The 22,474-nt window shown below is 43.0% G+C and overlaps 1 long non-coding RNA gene across 1 annotated transcript in view; it reads left to right on the plus strand.

The window, feature by feature from the left end:
* Positions 1-22,474, plus strand: part of LOC139085246 (uncharacterized) — a 30,347-nt gene that overhangs the window by 2,110 nt on the left and 5,763 nt on the right. The window lies entirely within an intron of this gene.

Below are 22,474 nucleotides of genomic sequence, written 5' to 3' on the forward strand. Positions count from 1 at the left end.
ATTCTAATATTTTCTCTCAAATGTCATTGCTACATTAGGAGCCCCACTATCTCTTGTTTCTTCTTAGGAATTCATGAGGAGACCATCTTCCCATTTAGAACCAAGGCATGACAATAATTATGCGGATCTAATTTTTAAAAAGTCAAATTGAGACTTTTTCCAACTTGGGAAGGTTTATCACCATTAATGGCAAAATGGGAAATCATATAATACCTTGTTATGATTGAGAAAGCAATGTGAGGAAGATGATGTTTCCAAAGACGGTCACAACAGTATTTCATCATGAAGTGGAGTCTATTTGCCTTCCCCTTGAATCTGGGCTGGCCCTATGACTGCTTTTTTTTTCCTCAAATATTGGTACCTGAACTAACAACTGTTGCCAATCTTCTTTTTTTTTTTTCCTTCTTCTTCCCCGCAATGTCCCCCAGTACATAGTTGTATATTCTAGTTGTGACCTATGACTGCTTTGACGAGTAGAACATGGCAGAAATAATGTGCTAGGACTTCTAAGACCAGGCATTAGAAAGCCTGACAGCTTCTGCTTTGCCTTCTGGGGAAAGCTACACACCGCATAAGAAGAGACCACCATGCTCTGAGGAAGCCCAAGCTAGTGATGTGGAGAGGCTTCGTGGAAAGAGAAAGATGCCTGGCCAGCCCATAGATATTCTGCCCATCGCAGCTGAGGTACCAGAGATATGAGTGAAAAAGCCCTCTAAGAAGTTCCATCCCCAGGGGCCGGCCAGGTGGTGCAGCGGTTAAGTGCGCAAGTTCCGCTTTGGCGGCCCTGCTTGGCAAGCCATGCTGTGGTAGGCGTCCCACATATAAAGTAGAGGAAGATGGGCATGGATATTAGCTCAGGGCCAGTCTTCCTCAGCAAAAAGAGAAGGATGGGCGACAGTTAGCTCAGGGCTAATCTCCCTCAAAAAAAAACAAAAGTTCCAACCCCAACGGACACCATGTGGAATGTAGATGAGCTGTCCTCACTGAGCCCTGCCAAAATTGCAGAATCGTGAGCAAATAAATGATTGTTGTTTTAAGGCAGTAAATGTTGGGGTGGTTTTAAAAGCAGCAATAGGTAACTAAAACCCAAACTAAACAACAGAAAGGCCCATAGCATACAGATTAACCGTCTCTAAACTCCACAAAGTAGAGTTTTGGGGATAAAAAATGTTTTATCTTATCTCAGGAGTTATTTGCTTTCCATTTACTCTCTTGCTGACTTATAATCTCCCCACCTGGTGCTTGTTTATCCCTGTGGTGTCTAAAGCGGGGTGGCAAGGGGGTGTGGGAGAAGTCTGCCCCTATGAGGGAGCAGTATTTTAGCACTGTACATCGTTTGGAACTGTTGGAGCTTGAAAATAATAAAAAGCAAGCTGACTTTTATCAGTTTTAGTATTGTTTTTAAATTCTCTGCGGACGCACACACAGAAATTCACGGCTTATTGCCCGTACCTGGGGCGGAGGCTCTCCCTGCCTTCCTCCTTGGTGCGCTGCTGGTTCACACACATCCCTGCCGTGAGACTCTGCAGTAGTGTCATCTCCACAGCGGAGAGCTCTCTGAACACAACCAAACTGTCAGATCACACAGCTGCTAACCAGCCTCTCATCTGTTGGCTGACAAAGACCCAGCTAGGTTCCCTGCCTGGGCAGACCCAGTGAATCCAACCGTCCTTTAATTTGCAGGGTAATTCTCAGTGGGTTGCTATAGTACCCACTTCCAGGCTGACCCCTGCTGTGGGGGTGACCCTTTGCACATCTGTCAGGGTCCTCCTGTCTATTTTCTGTGGAGCTCAATACACTCCCTTATCTACCCCAACAAAAGGGATTCAACCTCCAGTTTTGTTCTGAAGCACCACAGGGCAGGACCACATTTATGCCAACATCCAGAAACAATACAGCTAATGCCCGTGCCACTTGCTTACAAAGGCAGACTGTGGCCATCAACCCTGCCAGTTGCGTCAAGGCTGCTAAAGAATGTTGTTTCCTACCAAGCCGCAGATGGGGAGCCCCATAGGATGGCTGCTCAGGGCAACCTTGGAACAACAAAGCAACAAGTTGTCCAGTCTGTAGTGAGGAGAATCCCAAAGAGAAGTCTGCCGAGGTAATTTTCAATCTATCCATCAACAGACCCTTAAAATGAAAAGGGTCTATGCTGTGGCTGAGGCCAGTGTTTGTGGAGAAGAGCCCTCAAGAGCTGTGGTAGCATCTGCTGGATTGTGAGTGATTGCAGGCAGTCCTTCCAACCCAGAGTGCTCACTCCAGTTCCTGGAAAGTCTAGACTTCAGAGGCTTTGTAGTTTCTAGGGGAATGCAGAGGTAAGTCTCCAATTATTTAAAATTATATTAAAACTTATCCTTCCAGCAGAGCAGAAAGTGAATCATCTCTTAATGGGCATGCCTAGATCCGTGATATAGAATGTCCCTCCATACATCACCGCAGCCCCAAGGAGCCATGGAGCTTGAAGAGGCCCGCTGTGTGGGGCAGAGCCAACCAGTCCTGGGGCAGCGGCAGCGGTTGTCTGAAACGTGTGAGCAAAGATCTTTTATAGCTCCCGCTGCCAGAGCTACATCTTCACTCACACAGCCACTTCTGGGTCACCGCCCTGCAGTCTGCCCATGTCAGAGGCAGCCCAGGTGGGGTCTGTCACCATGAATCACTCTATTATGGGGAAAGCTTGAGTAGAACATGTATTTCTGTCCTGCTCAAACGGATGCCACAGACAGTATGATTGCTCCTTTTTTTTTTTTTTTTTTTGAGGAAGATTAGCCCTGAGCTAACATCTGCTGCCAGTCCTCCTCTTTTTGCTGAGGAAGACTGGCCCTGAACTAACATCCGTGCTCATCTTCCTCTACTTTATATGTGGGACGCCTACCACAGCATGGCTTGCCAAGCAGTGCCATGTCCGCACCCAGGATCTGAACCAGTGAACCCCGGACTGCCAAAGCAGAACATGTGCACTTAACCGCTGCGACATCAGGCCGGCCCCTCAGCAATTCTTTTTTTAGGAATTTTGTTATGAAGGAGAACAAGGGATTGAGGTGGAACTAAAAGTTAAGGGAGGTTTTGTCTTTATTTTGGATTTTTACTCTGGGAGAAATGCCAGCTCCTGGTATTGCTGGTGAGAATGGCATGGTAGAGAAGCTGAAATTGTGGTTGCAGGAGAAAGAGGGGCCATTACAGTAGCAAAGTCCTCCAATAGCCTAGAGGGGATGGGATCAAGGGCTATTAAATGACTTACAGGGATCACTAATTTATGAGTGGTGGGGCTGGCACTTAATCCCAGTAATTCTAACTCTGTGACTCTCTTCTCCCACCAACTACATTTCAACACCTGTCCTTGGGAGCAGCAATAACCATAACAATCCCTCAGGAAGGAAGCAGAGGACCACAACGGAAGAAACATGTTCTCATATGGAATTAGAGTTGGTCTGGCTACCTACTGCCACTGCACTCGGGGCTCTGCAGGGTGAGGCAGTTGTGGGTTCATGGAAAGGGAACGTGAGAAATAGACAAGGCTCTATGACTGAGGGATGAACCAGAACACCCCCAGGAAGTCCAGTTCCAAAAGTGGTGGACTGTTTTGAATCTGACCCAGCACTGGCCTAATTATTTGAACTGAGCTTGGCTTCAGGTCACCACCAGTTTCACAGGGTTACATCATCTGCTTTTCATATGCAGATTGCTACCCTCTTTCATCAGCGCCAAGGAGCACGTGGCTTTGTGATTTTGCTTTTACAAACTCTCTTATCATAGCACTTGCATGTCAGAGTCCAGATGTTAAACAAATCAATCAATCACCCTTGGCTTCACATTTTGTACAGACAGATTTAACGGATTCACACACACAAAGTCTCTTAGCTGCTGCACAGGGTCTCTGCCTGCAAACACTTCCTTCTTATTCTTTTTATTTATTTATTGGTAACAGCCTTACTGAGATAATTCACAGATCATACAATCCACCCATTTAAAGTGTACAATTCATTGGTTTTTAGTGTTTTCATAGAGTTGTCAACACTTCTTTCTTAATACTGTGGTTTCCACCTAAGTAGACAGGTCAGTCTCCCAACATCGATATGGCTCTGCTATTTTAGTCATGGCAGTTTCCAAACCTGGGAGGGTTATCTGAAGGTAAATGTAGATCTGACTGTGATTTCCCTGGTGCCTAGTGAGCAAGTTCACCGGTGAAAACCACTCAGCGTCTGTTACGTGGGCGACTGCTGTGGAATGAATAGACGTGGAATTGAGTGAGCAGGTTTTAATTCAATGAAGGATGGACTCTCTACTTCATGCTCAGACAGTGCCGTCTCAGGATTTTTAATCCAAATGACAAAACGCCAAATCCTTTATATTTATTTTACATCTTCTTACCAACCCTTTCTCCTAAATGCTCCATTTCATTATCCTCCAAAACGTTTGTTTTGAAACCACGTCTGTCCTCCTCCTCTCATGGAAACCACCTGTAGCAGCAACTGCTGGGGCTGCTGCAAACATTTGTTTTTGATAACTGTATTTTGAATGTCTGTGGTTTCAATTTCTATTTTTGTCCCTTACTGTCGTAACTTTTCGATCTCTTCATATCTTTTACTGGTAGTTGTGCTTTTCCCAGGCATTTGCATTCTGCTAAATACATCAGCTACGTAAACTGTGACAAGACTATTGCAAGATTCCTTTATTATTATTACCCCCAGAAAATGTCTTGTGAAAGACTCCAAGACTCTAAGAGGCCTACACATGGATGTTTTTAGCATTGTATTGATTATATACAATCATCTCCAAACACTGCAAACTGTTCCAAGAGAAGATCCCTTTTCTGAAATGTTGACCTACAATTCAGAGGACAATAAAATAAATCACTCAATGCCAATTAGAAAACTTCCTCTCTGTATTAGTCAGTGTTCTCCATTGACACATACAATTAGCCATCATACTCTAAGTATTGTTTTGTCTCTGAACTCCAGACCTACCTCATGCAGAACTTCTCCTCCTTCCTGAGCACCAGCCAACTTTTCATTCATTCAATGAGAACTTCTACAATTTCAAAATCATACAATTGTCCAATGACTTACAGTTTTTAAAATGTTTTCATCTACATTATTTAAATTGGTCATCACAACAGTGAATGAAGTCAGGGAAACCATTATTATTCCCATTTTATAAGCCAGAAAACTAAGATCTCCTAGCTGGCAAGTAGCAAAACTTACAGTAAAAAAATAGATGATTTCAATTCTAGTCTGGGATTTGTTTCCTGTCAGAATACTCGCCATTAAATATGACTATGGTTCTCCAACCTCAGGTGAATCAGAATCCCTTAGAGGGCCTGTTACAACACAGATTGCGGGGCCCCAGCCCCAGCATTTCTCATTCAGTAGGTCTGGGGTAGGGCCCAAGAATGTTCTTATTCATACCCGTGCTCCATCACTTTCTCCCTTTCCTTCCCCTTCTCAGCTTCCCTTGTAGGTAGGCGTGATCATGTGACATCATTCTGGCCAATGAGACATAAGCAGAAGTCTTCTGGGAAAACTTGTTCTTTCCTGATGAAAAGGGATAGATTTGACTCTTCGTTCTTCCTACTTCTTCCTCCTTAGAACTTATATGTAATGCTTGGAGGTACAGTAGCCATTTTATGACCAACACATTGAAACTGGCAGGATAGAAAGAAAGAAGCTGGGTCTCTGACAGCACTAGGTTACTTACCTCCAGACTTCTTTTTGTGTGAGAAAAAAAAATCTCTATTTAATGCACTGTAGTCAGGTTCTTTGTTACTTGCAGCCAAATGCATCCTTATCTGATACAGAGTAAAAGAAGGATAGATTGGTACATGAGAGTTTGGGGGACTGTATGAGAAATAGCATTTAACAAGCACCTTTGAGACCTTATTCTGTAGCTGACATCATGCCAGGTGAATGAGACATGGTTCCTGCCCCCAAGGTGTTCATAGTCAAGGTGAAAAGGCCACCATATACACATATAAATAATAATACAAGCACAGAGGTATAAGCAAAATGCTGTGGAAACCCAGAGAAGAAAATCTGCTTAGAGAGGTCGAGAAAGGCTCCCAAGAGGTGACATTTGAGCAAAGTCCTGAAGGATGAATAAAGTGCTGTCAGGTAGAGAAGAGAGAAAAGGCTTTCTGTGATTGTGTCCCTCTCACCCCTACCCTTGGAGGCCAGAGGCTGGCCCAGCTGAGGGCATGTGGGGACAAGCTGCCGGCTGAGTCAACAGCTCAGCAGGAAACTCAAAGTCCAAAGAAGCAGGAGGAGAGTTGTGAGGGTTGGAAAAAAAAACCCTGACAGCAGGTTTAGGGAGCCAGAAATCTGGGGCTGAAAGACAAGAGCAAAAGATCAGAGGGCATGTGGGGAGGGGCAGGACAGAGCCTGGGAAGATGGGTGAAGGCTTGTTTCTCAAGCAGGTAAGAAACTCTGGGTACTAAATACCCCATTTCCTGATTTCTTATCATTCAACTTCATTTTCACTCTCAGCCTCATCCTGTTAGGCTGGTAGGAAATTCAGTCTTAGTCCTTCCTGGGGCCTCCCCCTGCACATAAAGCTGTGCTAAGATCTTGGTGTGTTACTCAGCCTGCGGGGTTTTACAGTCCCCTATGCTGCTGTCTCTGTGACACAGGAACTCTGACAATAGCATCCCATCTCCCTGATGTATCATGGATATTTCCACCAAGTGCCTGATACATCCCCTGGCGTTTCTAGAAAGCAGGGCACAGGTCCTGGCTACTGGTGGGCCTCAGATACCTCTCTTTCCTCTCCCCAGGCCCAGGCATCTCTTCTTGGTTTGGGGGAAATACCTCCCTCTAGTCTTGTTTCCACCAGAGACATACTTTCTCACCTTAAGCCCTGTTCAGCTCAAGAGGCTTAGGACTTGAGAAATACAAGCCAGGAAGGGAAGTGTCTCCAGGCCAACTCTGCTGTCCACCTGCTCAACCTCCCTTGAGACTAAGAATAGATCGTTTTAGAATGGGCAGAGGAAAAGGGGGAAATGCAGGGAGAAAAGTTTAAACTTTCAAAGAATTATTGGGCCACACAGTGATGGTGGTGGCGGCATGGTTTAAAGGACCAAGAGCAGAAGAACATGCACAGCCCAATAGGTGTGAAGATAAGAGTCAGGAAAGGGCCTGACGTGTGGAGAATGGTGAGTATCTGGGCACAGAGGCTCAAGAGGCTGGAGGGGACACGGTGAGATGGCCTTGGATGACCATTTGCTGAATTTGGATTTTATTCTGTAGGAAACAGAATTCAATAAGCTATGTTGAGACAAGATCCTTTTTTTCTTAAGGGGCAACTCTGATAGAAGGGTGAGAGATTGAGTTGTGAAGAGCCTGTGGTTCACCATAGAAAGAAGCCTGACAAGGGCTAGTAAGAGTTTAAACCAGGGAGTAATAGGGAGATAGAAAAGCATGGTCACAGTTCTGGGGTAGGATCAACAGGATTTGGTCATTGATTGGCTATGAGGGTATGACAGGGAGTGGCAGAGAGCAAGTTGAAGATTCCAAGATTTCTAGCTTGGGAGACTGGGTAGTTGGTAAAGCCATTTACCTGAAGAAGAGAAGGCAGTGGAGACATCAGTAGAGGGTGGGGATGGGTGATGACGAGGAGTGAACTAAACGTATTTAGCACTGGTTATGTGCCAGACATGATTTTACATATATTTTTGTCATAAAAACCCTATGAAGTAGTATTATTATGTTCATTTCACAGATAAGAAAACAAAGGCTCAGAGATGCTGTTGCTCACCCAAGTTTGCTCAGAGAATAATGGAGTTGGGGTTGGAAACTATATCTACCTGACTCCACACTCCAGGCTATCCCTCAGTAGCTTCTAAATGCCATCCAGCTGGGCTATCTAGGAGTCATTCTGGACTCTGAGTGTGGCGCTTGGGAGGTAAGCAGGAGGTACAGGTTATCAGTTTAGGAGTCTTTATTATGTAGATGGTACCTGAAATCATAGGGGCAGATGAGATCAACTGAGGAAAGTGTGTGGTGTGAAAAAAGAAGACAAGAACAGACCCTGGGAAGTTCCTATTTAGGAGCTATGTCAGTTACCCTATAGATAACAGAAAAGACAAGGAACAAGATTAGGACTTGTATTCCTCTCATCACAGAAGTTCTGAGGTGGGGTTCTCAGGGTTAGTATGATGGCTTCATTAGAGACCCAGGCTCTCTCCTTTCTTCCATGATACTTAGTGAGTGTTTCATCCTCAAATTTGCTTCAATCACAAAATGGCCACTTTAGGTCCCACCATCACATTTGAGGCAGCAGGAAAGCAGAAGAGGCCAAGGGAAAAATGTATCTGCCAGCCAAGTGAGCCTGCTCTTAAGGAATTCTTTCCAGAAGACTCATCCCATAATTTCTGCTTACCTTGGCCAGAACTTAGTCATATGACCTACCTTAAAGGGAGGCTGGGAAATGCAGTTCCTTAGCCAGGCCCTTACTGCTTTATCTAAATTGGGGTTGTCTGGGTAGAAGAGAAGTGAGAATGCAAACTGCATAGGCAACTGTAATCTCTGCCGTAAGTGGGTAGACAGAGGAAAGAAAATGACAAAGAAGAACATTTGGGGGCAGGGGAGAGAATGATCCCATAAAAAACTGTAATAGTTAGGATGCTTTTAGTTTCAATTTATTGAAAACTCAGCCCAAGCTAAACTTTGTTCAAGTAACCCCAAAAATTTACAGGTAGGGCAGGTGTGTTCCTTGGGGCTCTGGCTTTGCAACTTTGCTATTTTCTTGGCTCTGCCCCCAGGCTGCTTCACAGATGGTAATAAAATGGCTGAAGTAGTTCCAGGATTCACATATGCACACCACATTGTCCAGAGCAAGACAGACCATCTTCTTAGCACAAGTCCTGAAATCCATTCATTCAGAAATATTGCTGAGTAACTACTGTGTACATTTTCCTAGATGCTGGTGTTGATGCAGATAATCCATTAACAACCTATAAATCAAAATTGGGGTGAGTTTATTATGAACCAGAGTGAGGATTAGAAGGCATTCCGGAGAAGCATGGGTTTCAGTACAGTCTCATATCTTTTTAGAACAAAGAAGATACATTAAACACACCCAGGATACATTTTCAAAGAGATATTCACTTGCAAATTAGCAGGTCAACATGACTGTAATGCCAGGAAAGGGACTAATCCAGGCGTTACCAATAGGGTGTTGTTACCAATAGGGCATAGAAGGGGAAGTATGCATTCTTAAGAGAGCATTCTTCACTTTAATGGTTAAGCAGATGTACAATGTATGTTTGATAGGCCATAAATTAGGCTTTTTAGTTCAAGCTGAATCAGTTTTGAACTCAAATATTTACCCCATATACCTCAATATGTGAAAATACTCCAAAATGGAGAGTCTTAAAACAACAAACGTTGATTATTTCAGTTTCTGTGGGTCAGGAGTTTGAGCATGGCTTGACTTAAGGACTCCAGGTGCCTCTGACTCGAGGTCTCTCATAAGGCTGTAATCAAGACGTCAGCTGAGTCTACAGTCATCTCAAGATCTAGTAGGGGAGGACCTGTTTCCTAGCTGACTCACAAGGCTGTTAGCCTCTGGTTCTTGCTGCCTGTTGGCCAGAGACATCAATTCATTGCAATGTGGGCCTCTCCATCGGGCTAGAGGTTGGGGGAGTAGCAGGATAGAATTAGTCTTTTTGTAACCTAATCTTGGAAGTGACATTTGTTGATGAAAATAATCCATAGCCAATCTATAAATGAAAATTTGGGTGAGTTTATTCTGAGCTGAAATCTGAGGACCATGGCCTGGGGCCTTTCTTCCCAAAGGAAGAAAGGGCACCAAAGAAGTGAGGTATACAGAGTGGTTATATACCCCCATACAGTTCCACATATGATTGAAATGTCCCTCCCACAATAGTCACAAGATTGCCCTGTCAGCACAGCACTTGATGGACACAGCAGGTAGTGGGTGTGCTCTCTCAGAGGGCATAGCAGGAGGCAAGTCTATTGTCTTGAGCTGGGCGGTCACAGGTGAGAGCAGCAATCAGTTCCCAGCCTAAGGAAAAATGCTTAATCCTTAAAGAAATGCCAACTTTGGGAGGGGGAGGGAAGTTGCACCTTTATCTCAAGGGCCTTTGCTCTTGCCATAGGGAATATCTAAAGCAGATATACAATGCATGCTCAAGGGCCTCGGTCAGGCCCTTTTGGAAACAGGGTCAGGCCGAATTAGGTTTATACCAAATGGCTTCCTCATATTCTCCAATATATGTTATTGCTTGCCATTTTTATTTGTCAACTTTTTCCATATTCTGTTTGTTTTGAAGTAAATCACTAGGTCCAGTTCACACTCAAGGGGAGAGGATTACTTAAGGGCATGAATACCAGGAGATGGGGATCATGGGGAGCAACTTTGAGGCTCTCTACAACAGAGCTATATTTTAGTCAGTGGAGACGGACAATAAACAATCAATAGATGTATCATATGTAGGTGACAATAAGTGCTATGAAGAAAAATAAAGCAGAGTAAGGCAAGGCCTCTCTCATGAGATGACATTTGAGTAGAGCCTGAAGCAGATGAGGCAGCAGTGGGGGTGTCTGTGGAAGGGCATTGCAGATGGAGCAAAGAGCAGATGCAAACTCCTTGAGGCAGGAGCCTACTTGGTGCCTTTAGTGAATCACACAACAAATGTGGCTGGAGGCAAGGGAGGAGATAAAGTCAGAGAGGTGGGGTGGCAGACATATTCCCACAAACAGATTTACAGGACTAGGTAAAGACTTTATTGGAAGGTTCTGGGCAGTGTGTGACAGGCTGTGGTATGGGGAACAGATGGTACAAAGGCTAAGAGTGACAGCAGAAGAACTAGGTGGAATTCTACTGCAGTAGTCCAGGTGAGAGATGATGGAGTCTTGGATTGACTTGTATTGGTGGAAATGAGGATATGTGACTGGATTCCAGATATATTTGATAAGATTTGTGGATAGATTGGATTTACAATATGACAGAGAGGAATCAAAGATGACTCCAAGGCTTTTAGTATGAGCATCTGTAAGGTTGCCATTTCCTGGGCTGGGGAGGACAAATGTGGGATAGAAAATCAAGGATTTGACTTTGGTCTTGTGACCACATTAAGTTTGAGATGCCTGTTAGATATCCAAGAGGAGATATTGCAGAGGAAGTTGGGGTCTGGAGTTCAGGGGTGAGGTCCCGGTTGGCAATAGAAATTTGGGAGTCATAAACATCAAGTTGGCATTTAAAGCCACAGGACTACGTGGGATTGATCCCTTAAGGAATAAGTCTTAATGAACAAGACAAGACATCTCTTGGAACCTTTGGATATGGGAGGATGAGGAGAATCTGGGGAAGGGGATTGAGAAGGAGCAGCTGACAAGAAAGGGTGGATGGTACTGGAGAGGCAATCGACAGAGTCCACCTTGGAGGCTATGGAGAGAGGTGGTCTCTACCTCCAAGGGGTTAGGTGGAGCTACAGTATTTGAAAGTTGGTAGAAGTCATTGGTGACTTTAGAGAGAGTTAGCGGCTTGCAAAGAGTCCTAGAGCCAAGAGCTGGATGATGGTGGATTTTGGATAGAGCGGAATTTAGAAAAGAGACTTATTGGGGTGTGGGCCTCTCCCAAGAATTTCGATGTTAGAAACAATAAAAGCATGAGGGGAAACACTTATTAAGTTTCAAAAGTTTAGAAAATATCTATATCAATAAACACTATAACATTAAAACTCAGACCACAGCAAGAGGGAATTGTTTTCAGTAAATAGGACAAAGGTTAGAGTCTTTATAATGGAAAAAAACATGCAAATTGCTAAGAAAAATACTAAGATCATAATAGGTAAATGGACAAAGGACATGAATAGATAATTCACAAAGGAGGAAATACAACTAGCAAACAAAGATAAAGAAAAATATTTGGCACCATTAGCAAGGAAAGAAATACATATTAAAACCACAAGATGACATATTTTAAACTATCAGATTAGCCAAAAGCTGTTCATACCCTTTAACCCAGTAATTCCAGTTCAGGGAATCCTAAGAAACTAAGCCAAAATGCAGATGAAAGAGCTGGCCACAGTTTTATCTATAACAGTTAATAACAGGAAATAATCCAAATGATGAACAACGAAAGAATGGCTTAGAAAATTTTGGTACATTCATCCAATGGAATATTAATCAACCACATACACTTACCAAAAGATGGAAAGAATTTATGGAAACAGTGTCTTAGTCCATTTAGGCTGCTATAACAAAATACCAGAGACTAGGTAGCTTGTAAACGATGGAAATTTATTTCTCACATTTCTGGAGGATGGAAGGCTGAGATCAGGGGGCCAGCATGGTCGGGTGAGGACCCTTTTCCTGGTTGCAGACTTCTTGTGGTATCCTCAAGTGGTGGAAGGGGCAAGTGAACTCCCTGGGACTTCTAGTATAGGGGCACGAATCCCATTCATGAGGGCTCCACCTTCATGGCCTAATCACCTCCCAAGACCCCACCTCCTAATACTATCACTTTGGGTCTTAGGTTTTCAACATATGAATTTTGGGGGCGGGGGCACAAATATTCAGACTATAGCACACAGGAAAAGGCCTATATCATGTTAATTGAAAAAAAAAAAGGATTGTAAATTGTATAAACCTTATAGTATCACCTATGGGCATAATATTTACAGAAAAAAGGAAATCCATCAAAATGTTTCCTCCAGGTTATACAGGAAGAATGGCTACCTTTCTTTCATGCAGCATACCTTTGCTGAGTTCTGTATAGGCCTCTCTGTGCCAAATCTTGGGATTACAAAGATAATTCAGAAAGGTCTGCCCTTAAGGAGTTTGCATCTAACTAAATTTGAAAAACTGTTCTGAGGGAGTAAACAATAAAGTCTCAAAAGATACAAACATAATTGGGATCCCAAAATATTACAGCAAAAATGAGCCCAGCCACAAAGTGAATGTTAGCCACACAGTTGGGCCTTTGGTGGCCCTGTCCCGACCTGCAGTCCCAGGGTCAAAAGTGACAGGGCATTGGGTCGGCACACTAGCTGTCAAATGAGTTCTTCTTGGAAACCCCAGTGTGGGCATTGAGGTGGCTTTGACCCCACAGAAATGAAAGTCAAGGAATAGCTAATGGAATTGGAGGATGAAACTGATGATTCCCAAACAATACGTGTTATCTAACTTCCCGCTATAAGAGGTTGGGTACAATCCTGCCTCCGCTGGCCTTTGCGCAGAAGCACCTGAGTGACAACAGGTGGGTCATTGTTCTTCCCTCTGGGGCTGCTCCTCCATCCTACCTCTCTGGCAAAGACCGGTTTGAAAGTTTCTGCTGCAGTGTCAGGGTCAAAGCTGGTGGGAATACTTCAGGTTTCTCATGGATGGAGACAGAGAGAGTCATACCTTCTATTTCTAGAGTCTTCTACGTATATTTCATGTGTATTTTTAAAAATTCTGACTCATCTGCAAATTGAAGAATGGTGTCATTGGTTGTGAAACCAACCAACCGTACTAATTATTTTCTGGTAGTGTCACCTCAACTTCGCTCCCTTCACTTATCAAATTGCAGCTATTTGACAGATGCTAAATAAGAAAAATAATGGCTCTGACAGCATCAGGAAGAAAGCTCTCCTGGAAAGCTGTTTTCTGTAAAGTTGAAAGAGGTTATTTTCAAAATAGTTAAGTGTTTTGGTCAATGCCATAGCAAGACAGATCTAGAGAGCAAAGACATGATCTTTAAAATAGTTCGTAAAGGTCAACCTAAAGGAAAAATGAGTTTCTGATTGTAAAAATAAGTACACTTAAAAAATTCATTTCTCAGGAGGAACTCTCAATAATTACCATGTAATTAGGACTGTAACGTCTAAAAACAAACTGCTTGAGTTCAAATCTTGGCTCTGCCACTTACTAGCTGTATGACCTTGAGCAAGTTACTTAATTTCTCCGTGTCTCAGTTTTTTCCTCATCTGTAAAATGGGGATAATGATAGGACCTACCTTATGAGGCTGATATGAGAACTAAATGAGTTAATATTTCTAAACAGCTCTGAGTATGTGATACCTGCTATAACTGGTATGTGATACCTGCTATATAAGTGCTTGTTAAATAAAAACATTAATAAAATCAAAGTAAATGATCATTTTTCTTGCTATCACTTATTAATAAAGCAATATGACTAGTAAGAATAAGCACATAACATAATAAGCACATAATGTGACAATATACTCATATTATTCATTTATGTTTCTTCTTTCTCTAGTTGTCCTTCCCTCCCCCTTTCAAGAAGGTGGCCGTGCTCTCTTGTACCTGTGGCTTGAGGGATTCTTTTGGAACGGGGAGCCCCTGAGAGCAGAAGGTGCCTGAAACCAGTGGCTCATCCAGTCTTTAATGAAAGCCCAAGTCCATTGAAGTGATGGGTGATGCTGAGTGTTGCAGGAGAGGTGGAGGTGGGTGATGCCTGTGGATACAAGAAGAGGGGCAAGAGGAGGAGAGTTCCTAGGGAAGGGCCTAGATGCTGGGGGCCTGTGCAGGGCCCCGAGTGGTGGCACCCCCTTAGGGGGATGGCTGCGTGTGCGCCATGGAAGGCAGAACCCATCTTCCATGCCTCACCTGACCCAGAAGCAAGGAGCTCCAGACTCCAGGGGTCTTGGACTATGACGATGTCATCCTTGACCATGAGGAGTCAAAGGTTAGAGAAGTACTGACCTTTAGAAATATAATGCAAGCCACATATGTAGTTTCAAATTTTCTAGCTACTAGAATCTAGTAGCTACGTTAAAAACCATAAAAGGACACAGGTGAAATTAATTATAATAATATATTTATATCTAAAATATTATCAATTCAACATGTAATAATAAAACAAAATTACAGATATTTTACTTTTTTTGTACTAAGTCTGTGAAATCCAGTATGCAGTTTACACTTAGCATATCTCAATCTAGACTGGCCTCATTTCCAAGTGCTCAATAGCCACATGTGGCCAGTGGCTATTATATTGTACAGGCCAGGGTTAGAAGCTCTTCTCTTGTTTTCCTGATTCCACATAAGCTTCCTGGATTCTAGTGTGACCCTGACAGGGAAAGGAGACCCCAAATTGTTTATGCAACAAATATTTACGGAATGCCTATCATCTGCTTAGGCCCATAGTTCCTAAAATGTGTGTTGAGGCACTCTAGCAAGCTGCAGCGAACTCACAGAGGCTTCAGGGGATATTTTACATTTTCTAGTGAAACATCTGAACACTGCATGCACTACTAACTCAAGGAGGGTCACAGTTTCAACATTAGATCGCACTACATTCCTCTTTAGATGCCGTCCATCTTTGTGAAGCTGGGCTTTCAGCAGCTGCTGTGATTAAAAAAAACCAATACTGTAGGAAAATCAATATGGAATAGGAGGTGAGGCAATGTCCACTCTAATTCCAAGTTTGGAAGGGTTGGCAGTGCCCAGCAGATGCACATGTTCCATTGGTAAGTGACGGTGGTTAGAATGAAATAAAAATACTATTTTTCTTTCAGTTTGTGTGCTTTATGTTTTTCAAACAACTACTAAGGTGTTAGGACACAAATACTTATAGTTTAGACCTAACTACTTAGTAAAATAGAACTTTTTAGGTATTTCTTTTGGCTTAGGGGCTCCATGGAAAATCCGCTAAAACACCAGGTGTGTCAAGAACATCTGGGGAGTACCAGATGGAGCGTTCATCTAGGCCCTTGGAGGAAGGGTAAACAAGACCAAGATGCCACTTTGTGCAGCTTACCTGGCACTAGGGGACAGACAGTAAACAATCAGGTGACAAGCAAAGTTGATTTGAGATTTCCTCTCAGAGGTGAGATAGGGTTTGGGAATTAGAATTAGGTTGATTTAAAGGGAATAAAGGAAGTGATATTTCTTACACATCAGACTTTGTAGATGTCGATTTATTAGATAAACACCTGTGCTGGGCAGGCTGTGTGTGATTGTTTTAATGAAAGATTTATTTTAAGAGTGTTCATGGAAGTGAGGAAAACAAATATCGTCTTCATGGGAACACTGGAAAGCCACTCCACCAGTCCTCAGGGTTAGAACAGGAACACTGACATCCCTGCACCCTGTGGAGACTGGTCATTGGGTCAGGAACTGGAAGGTCATTTGGGACACTGCCAAATCTCTTCTTTCTGTGTCTTTTGGGCTCTGTTCCCAATACCTGCTGCTCTCTCCCATGTCTGCCTCCTAGCTTCTGCTTACTTAGAGCTCCTGCTTGCTTTCTTTGTTTTCCTTCACTTCTGCCTCTACTATAGCCTACTAACTCTTTCCACATATCTCTGGGTTAAATTTCAGAGAGAAAGAATAATTGGTCCATTTAGTAACTTGTCCCTATTGGGCAAAGCTCTTATTTGTGTACACCTTATCAGCCATTGGTCAGCCCAGGAACTGGCAGTTCTTGTGCCGTCTGTGGCTCAGTCATCTGTGGCAACAGGTGTGTGTGTGAGGAACCTTCTAAGGGTTCTTCCTCAACAGAGCCATGGAGAGAACATTGCAGACATGCTGAGCTTTACACTTTCAGAACAGAGAGCAAGATTGTATCCTCTTCTGGTTATATTTTTGAAAAAAGGATTATTCAAATTATTCACCAAAATTAAAAATACAATATATCATTTTCAGCTGCTCAACAAAAATGAAATACTTAGATGTAAACCTAAAAAAATGTGTAGGACTTATGTGTTGAAAACTATACAGTGCTGATGAAAGAAATCAAAGATCTAAATTAATGGAGACACGTCATGTTCATAGATGGAAGACTAAACATAGTCTTCCCCAAATTGATATACAGGTTTAATATAATTCCTACCAAAATACCAGCAAGATGTTTTGTACATATAGACAAGATTATTCTAAAATTTATATGGAAAGGCAAAAGGAAATAGAATAGCTAAAAGAATTTTGAAAAAGAAAAATAGGAGGCTTCAGTCTACCCAATTTCAGCCCTTATTATATAGTTACAGTAATCTAGACTGCTCGGTATTGGTGGAGGGGTAGACACTGAGCTGAATGAAACAGAACAAAGAACCCAGAAATAGACCTATACGAATAGGTCCAACTGATTTTTTTGATGAGAAAGCAATTCAACTGATGAAAGACAACCTTTTTAACAAGTGGTGCTAGAGCAATTAGACATCATGGAGGAAAAAAAAACCTTGGCCTACGACTCATATCTTATACAAAAATTGACTCAAAATAGATCATGGACTTAAATGTGAAACTACGAGACTTTTAGAAAAGAACATAGGAGATACATCTTCAGAATCTAGGGTTAGGCAAAGAGTTCTTAGATTTGACACACAAAAATATGATACATAAAGGGAAAAATATGATACATAAATAGGACTTCATCGAAATTACAAACTTGCTCTGAGAAAGGCCCTTTAAAAGAAGGAAAAGAGAAGCTACAAAATGGGAGAAAATATCTGCAGATCACATATCCCACAAAGGACTAATATCTAGGATACATAAAGAACTTTAAAAACTCAACAATAAAAAAATCTAATTAAAAAAATAAGCAAAACATATTAAGAGACATTTAACCAAAGAGGAAACATAGATGACAAATAAACACATGAAAAAATGTTCAACATCATTAGCCATTAAGGAAATGTGAATTAAGACCACAATGAAATATCACTACACATCTATCAGGATGGCTAAAATAAAAAGTAGTGACAGGGGCTGACCCCATTGCCAAGTGGTTAAGTTCGTCCACTCTGCTTTGGTGGCCCAGGGTTTTGCTGGTTTGGATCCAGGGCATGGACATGGCACTGCTCCTCAGGCCACGTTGAGGTGGTGTCCCACATGCCGCAACTAGAAGGACCCACAATAAAATATTCAGCTATGTACTGGGGGGGATTTGAGGAGAAAAAGCAAAAAAGAAAAAAAAGAAGTAGTGACAATACCAAATTCTGGTGAGGATGCAGAGGAACTGGATCACTCATACATTGCTTGTGGGAATATAAAATGGTACAACCACTTTGGAAAACAGATTGGCTGTTTCTTTTAAAACTAAACATGAAACTACCATATGACCTAGCAATTGCACTCCTGTGGATTTTATCCCAGAGAAATGAAGACTTGTGCTCACACAAAAACCTGCACACAAATGTTTACAGCAGCTTTATTCATAACAGCCCAGAACTGGAAACAACAAAGATGTCTTTCAATGGGTGAGTAGTTAAACGAACCGTGGTATATCCATACCACAGAATACCACTCAGCAGTAAAAAGGAACAAACTGTCCATACAGGCAATAACCTGGATGAATCTCCAGAGAATTGTGCGGAGTGAAAAAAAGCCAACCCTCAGAGGTTACATAGCGTTTAATTCCATTTATATAACATTCTTGAAATGACAAGAATGAAAATATGGATATGGAGAAAAGATTAGTGGTTGCCAGCGGTTAAGGAGGGGGTGGAGGTAAGTATGGTTATAAAAGGGCAACAAGAGGGATCCTACAGGTGATGGAAATGTTTTGTGTCTTGACTGTCTCAATGTCAAGATCTTGGTTATGAGATTGTACTAAAGTTTTGTAAGATGTTACCTCTGGAGAAAACTGGTAAAGTTTCCTGGGATCTCTCTTTATTATTTCTTACAACTATATGTGAATCTACAATTATCTCAAAATAAAAAAGTTTAATTAAAAAAATAATTGCAAGGAATGTGATAAACTTCCAGACACAAGTCTCATATAGATTAATAGGTTATTAAGCAAGATCTCAGCCCAGGATCCCTCAGATGCAAGTTTACTGGTGGATGGAACTTTTTCAGAAGGTCTTGGTAGACTGAAAGTGCTAATGTTTCCCCAAAACTAAATTAACTCCCTTTATCGTGGGCAAAATTAAATCCAATGTATATAAAAACATCTGGAGAAAGCTGTGTAAATCCAGATGTTTCTACAGCCATGAAAATAGATCGTAACAGAGTATTGTAAGTTTGTGAAATACATGTGTGTAGCAAGAGGGCATGCTTATAAAACGGTGTGGAGAATGTTACAGATACCACCTGTGTGTTTCAGCTCTCAGTTCCTACAGTTCTGAGAGTAGCTTCCGGTCAGCAGCTGGGACGTGGTTGTGGTTATTGGCTCCTGCAGGAGGGCAGACTGACTGGCTGGCTATCTGTTGTATCTCCCCTGCGCTAGGGCCTTTACATTACCCAGTTTCACCTTTAGCCTTACACCGGGAGGTGAGTAACATTACCCACAGAGCAGACAGTGAGTCTCTGAATGCCTCAGTGAAGACATTTGCCTCAACTGCTGACTGAGATTCAAACCCGTGGCATTCTAGGCCCCAAACGAGTAAGTGGCAGCCAGGAAGTCAAACTCAGGTGTCTCTGTCTCCAAAACTCAAGCTCCTCACTGCTACCCTTCCTGGCCCGCCAGTCACCTCTTGAGGTGGCTTGCATTAAGTCATGTGTGACCCAGCTGTGTTATCCAAATGCCGAGATGCCCCTAGGATACAGCAAGTCTTTGTCCTCCCTGTAGCTGCTGGGGCCAGGCAGAGACAGAGATGGGCTGTGGGTGGGAGGGAGGGCCCTCTTTCATTCACACCTTACAGGTGGCTTTGTTGAGTTTGTTTTTCCCTTTTGAACTGTCCTAATTGTTCATTTTAACCAGATTTTAATTTCCTAGGAGGGAAGTGGGGGAGGAGAAAAGAGAATATGAAGGCACAGTGAGATATCTACCAAACTATTCCTTCCTCCAAGGCCTCTCCACGTGTACCCTTACCGAAAGTTCCAGGTGTGCCTCTCTGGCCCCGAGTTCTAATCCTGCCAAGGCTCAAGCAGAGGTGAGCCAAGGCCATCAGAAAGAGCGGTACTCCTACATGAACAGACATTTCTCCAAAGAAGATATACGGATGGCCAATAGGCACATGAAAAGACGTTCATCATCACTGATCGTCAGGGTAATGCAAATCAAAACTACACTAAGATATCACCTTACACCCATTAGAATGATAAAAATATCTAAAACTAATAGTAACAAATGTTGGAGAGGTTGTGAAGAAAAAGGAACCCTCATACACTGCTAGTGGGAATGCAAACTGGTGCAGCCACTATGGAAAACAGTATGGAGATTCCTCAAAAAATTAAAAATAGAACTACCATACGATCCAGCCATTCCACTACTGGGTATCTATCCAAAGAGCTTGAAGTCAGCAATCCCAAAAGTCCTATGTACCCCAATGTTCATTGCAGCAATATTTACAATACCCAAGACATGGAAGCAACCTAAGTGCCCATCAACAGATGAATGGATAAAGAAGATGTGGTACATATATACAATGGAATACTACTCAGCTGCAAAACAGAACAAAATCATTCCACTTGCAATAACATGGATGGACCTTGAGGGAATTATGTTAAGTGAAATAAGCCAGCTAGAGAAGGATAATCTGTGTATGACTCTACTCATATGAGGAATTTAAAAATGTGGACTAAGAGAACAGTTTAGTGGATACCAGGGGAAAGGTGGGGTGGGGGGCGGGCACAAAGGGTGAAGTGGTGCACCTACAACACGAATGACAAACATTAATGTACAACTGAAATTTCACAAGATTGTAACCTATCATTAACTCAATTAAAAAAAAAAAAAAAAGAAAGAGCGGTACTCCTGTGACCTGAAGCTGCTGGGCTCCTGGAAACTTTCTTTGTTGCTTTTGTTTGCTAGACTTTTGTATGGTGCTCTTTTGACTATATTTACAGGGTCTCGGATTGGGAATAGGGAAAGAGAAGGAGAGAGTGAGGGCAGGCAGGTGGGAGGAAAGAGGTGAACCAATGCTATGAAGTGACTCATCTGAAGACACTGCCTTCAAGGTCACGTCCAGTCTGATATTCAGACCATTGTTGGGGCCAGCCTAGTGGTGCAGCGGTTAAGTTTGCATGGTCTTCTTCGGTGGCTGGGGGTTCAGTGGTTCAGATCCCAGGTGCAGACCTACGCACTGCTTGTCAAGCCATGCTGTGGCAGGTGTCCCACATATAAAGTAGAGGAAGATGGGCACGGATGTTAGCTCAGGGCCAGTCTTCCTCAGCAAAAAGAGGAGGATTGGCAGTGGATGTTAACTCGGGGCTAATCTTCATCAAAAAAACAAAAACAAAAACAAAAAACAGACCACTGTTGATTTTTTCTGTCAACAATGATATGTATTTTATTTTTAGCATCTTTAGCTGATTCTTTTTGTTTTTTGGGTTTTTTTTTCTGCTTTTTCTCCCCAAGTCCCTCCAGTACATAGTTGTATACTTTAGTTGTGGGTCCTTCTAGTTGTGGCACATGGGACGCCACCTCAGTGTGGCCTAATGAGCAGTGCCATGTCTGCACCCAGGGTCCGAACTGGAGCCTGCGAACTTAACCACACGGCCACGGGGCCAGCCCCTAGCTGATTCTTTCTCATGATCATGTCTTGTTATTTTAAAGCCTTCTGTTCTCATTTTATGGACATCATTCCCTACTGAATATCTGAAGTCAACCTTGGTTGCACACTGGAATTACGTGAGAACTTGAAGAATACTAATGCTGGGGCCGGCCCCATGGCCAAGTGGTTAAGCTCTGCACTCCGCTTCGGTGGCCCAGGGTTTCACTGGTTTGGATTCCGGGTGCGGACAGGGCACCGCTCACCAGGCCACGCTGAGGTGGCGTCCCACGTGGCACAACCAGAGGCACTGACAACTAGAATCCACAACTATGTACTGGGGGGCTCTGGGGAGAAGAAGAGAAAAAAAAAAAAAAAAAAGAATACTAATGTTTGGGTCCCATCCCAAGAATTCTGACTTACCTGGGGGACAGCAAAGTCTGGGGAGCAGTGGCCATCAGACTTGTAAAAGCTCCCAGCTGATTCCAGGATGCAACTGAGACTGAGAACCATTGTCTCCGAGGATCTGAAATCCCTAATTTTTAAGACCTCATTGTTCTGGTAACTGTTTTCTCAGGTACAAGTTGCTTCTTTCTTTGAGATTTTTGTTTCTTTTTGATAGTGTTGGCATTTTTCAGAGGCTGAGCGAGCTGCCCTTCTGCCACCTGGGTTACACCTCTGCCTACACCCGGGGCTGCCCCTGCAGCCTGGCTGCACCAGTTACCACGTGGAGCTGATGAGAGGGGTGCCTCAGCTTACTTTGCGGCTTCCCATCTCCACTTCCTTGAGGAATGCGGCTCAGCCCTTATGGAGAGAGTCTTTCTTATTTTCAAGAGCAGCTGTATTGTCTTTCACTTTTCTCCCTCCCTCCCTCCCTTTCTTCCTTCCTTTTTGTGTCTTTAAAATCTCTTCTCAGGGGGGCTGGCCCCGTGGCCGAGTGGTTAAGTTCGCGCGCTCCGCTGCAGGCGGCCCAGTGTTTCATCGGTTCGAATCCTGGGCGCGGACACGGCACTGCTCCTCAGACCACGCTGAGGCGGCGTCCCACATGCCACAGCTAGAGGAACCCACAACAAAGAATACACAACTATGTACCGGGGGGCTTTGGGGAGAAAAAGGAAAAAATAAAATCTTTAAAAAAAA

This window comes from Equus przewalskii, chromosome 8 (assembly GCF_037783145.1).
Source record: "Equus przewalskii isolate Varuska chromosome 8, EquPr2, whole genome shotgun sequence".
In the NCBI taxonomy this organism is placed as follows: domain Eukaryota; kingdom Metazoa; phylum Chordata; class Mammalia; order Perissodactyla; family Equidae; genus Equus; species Equus przewalskii.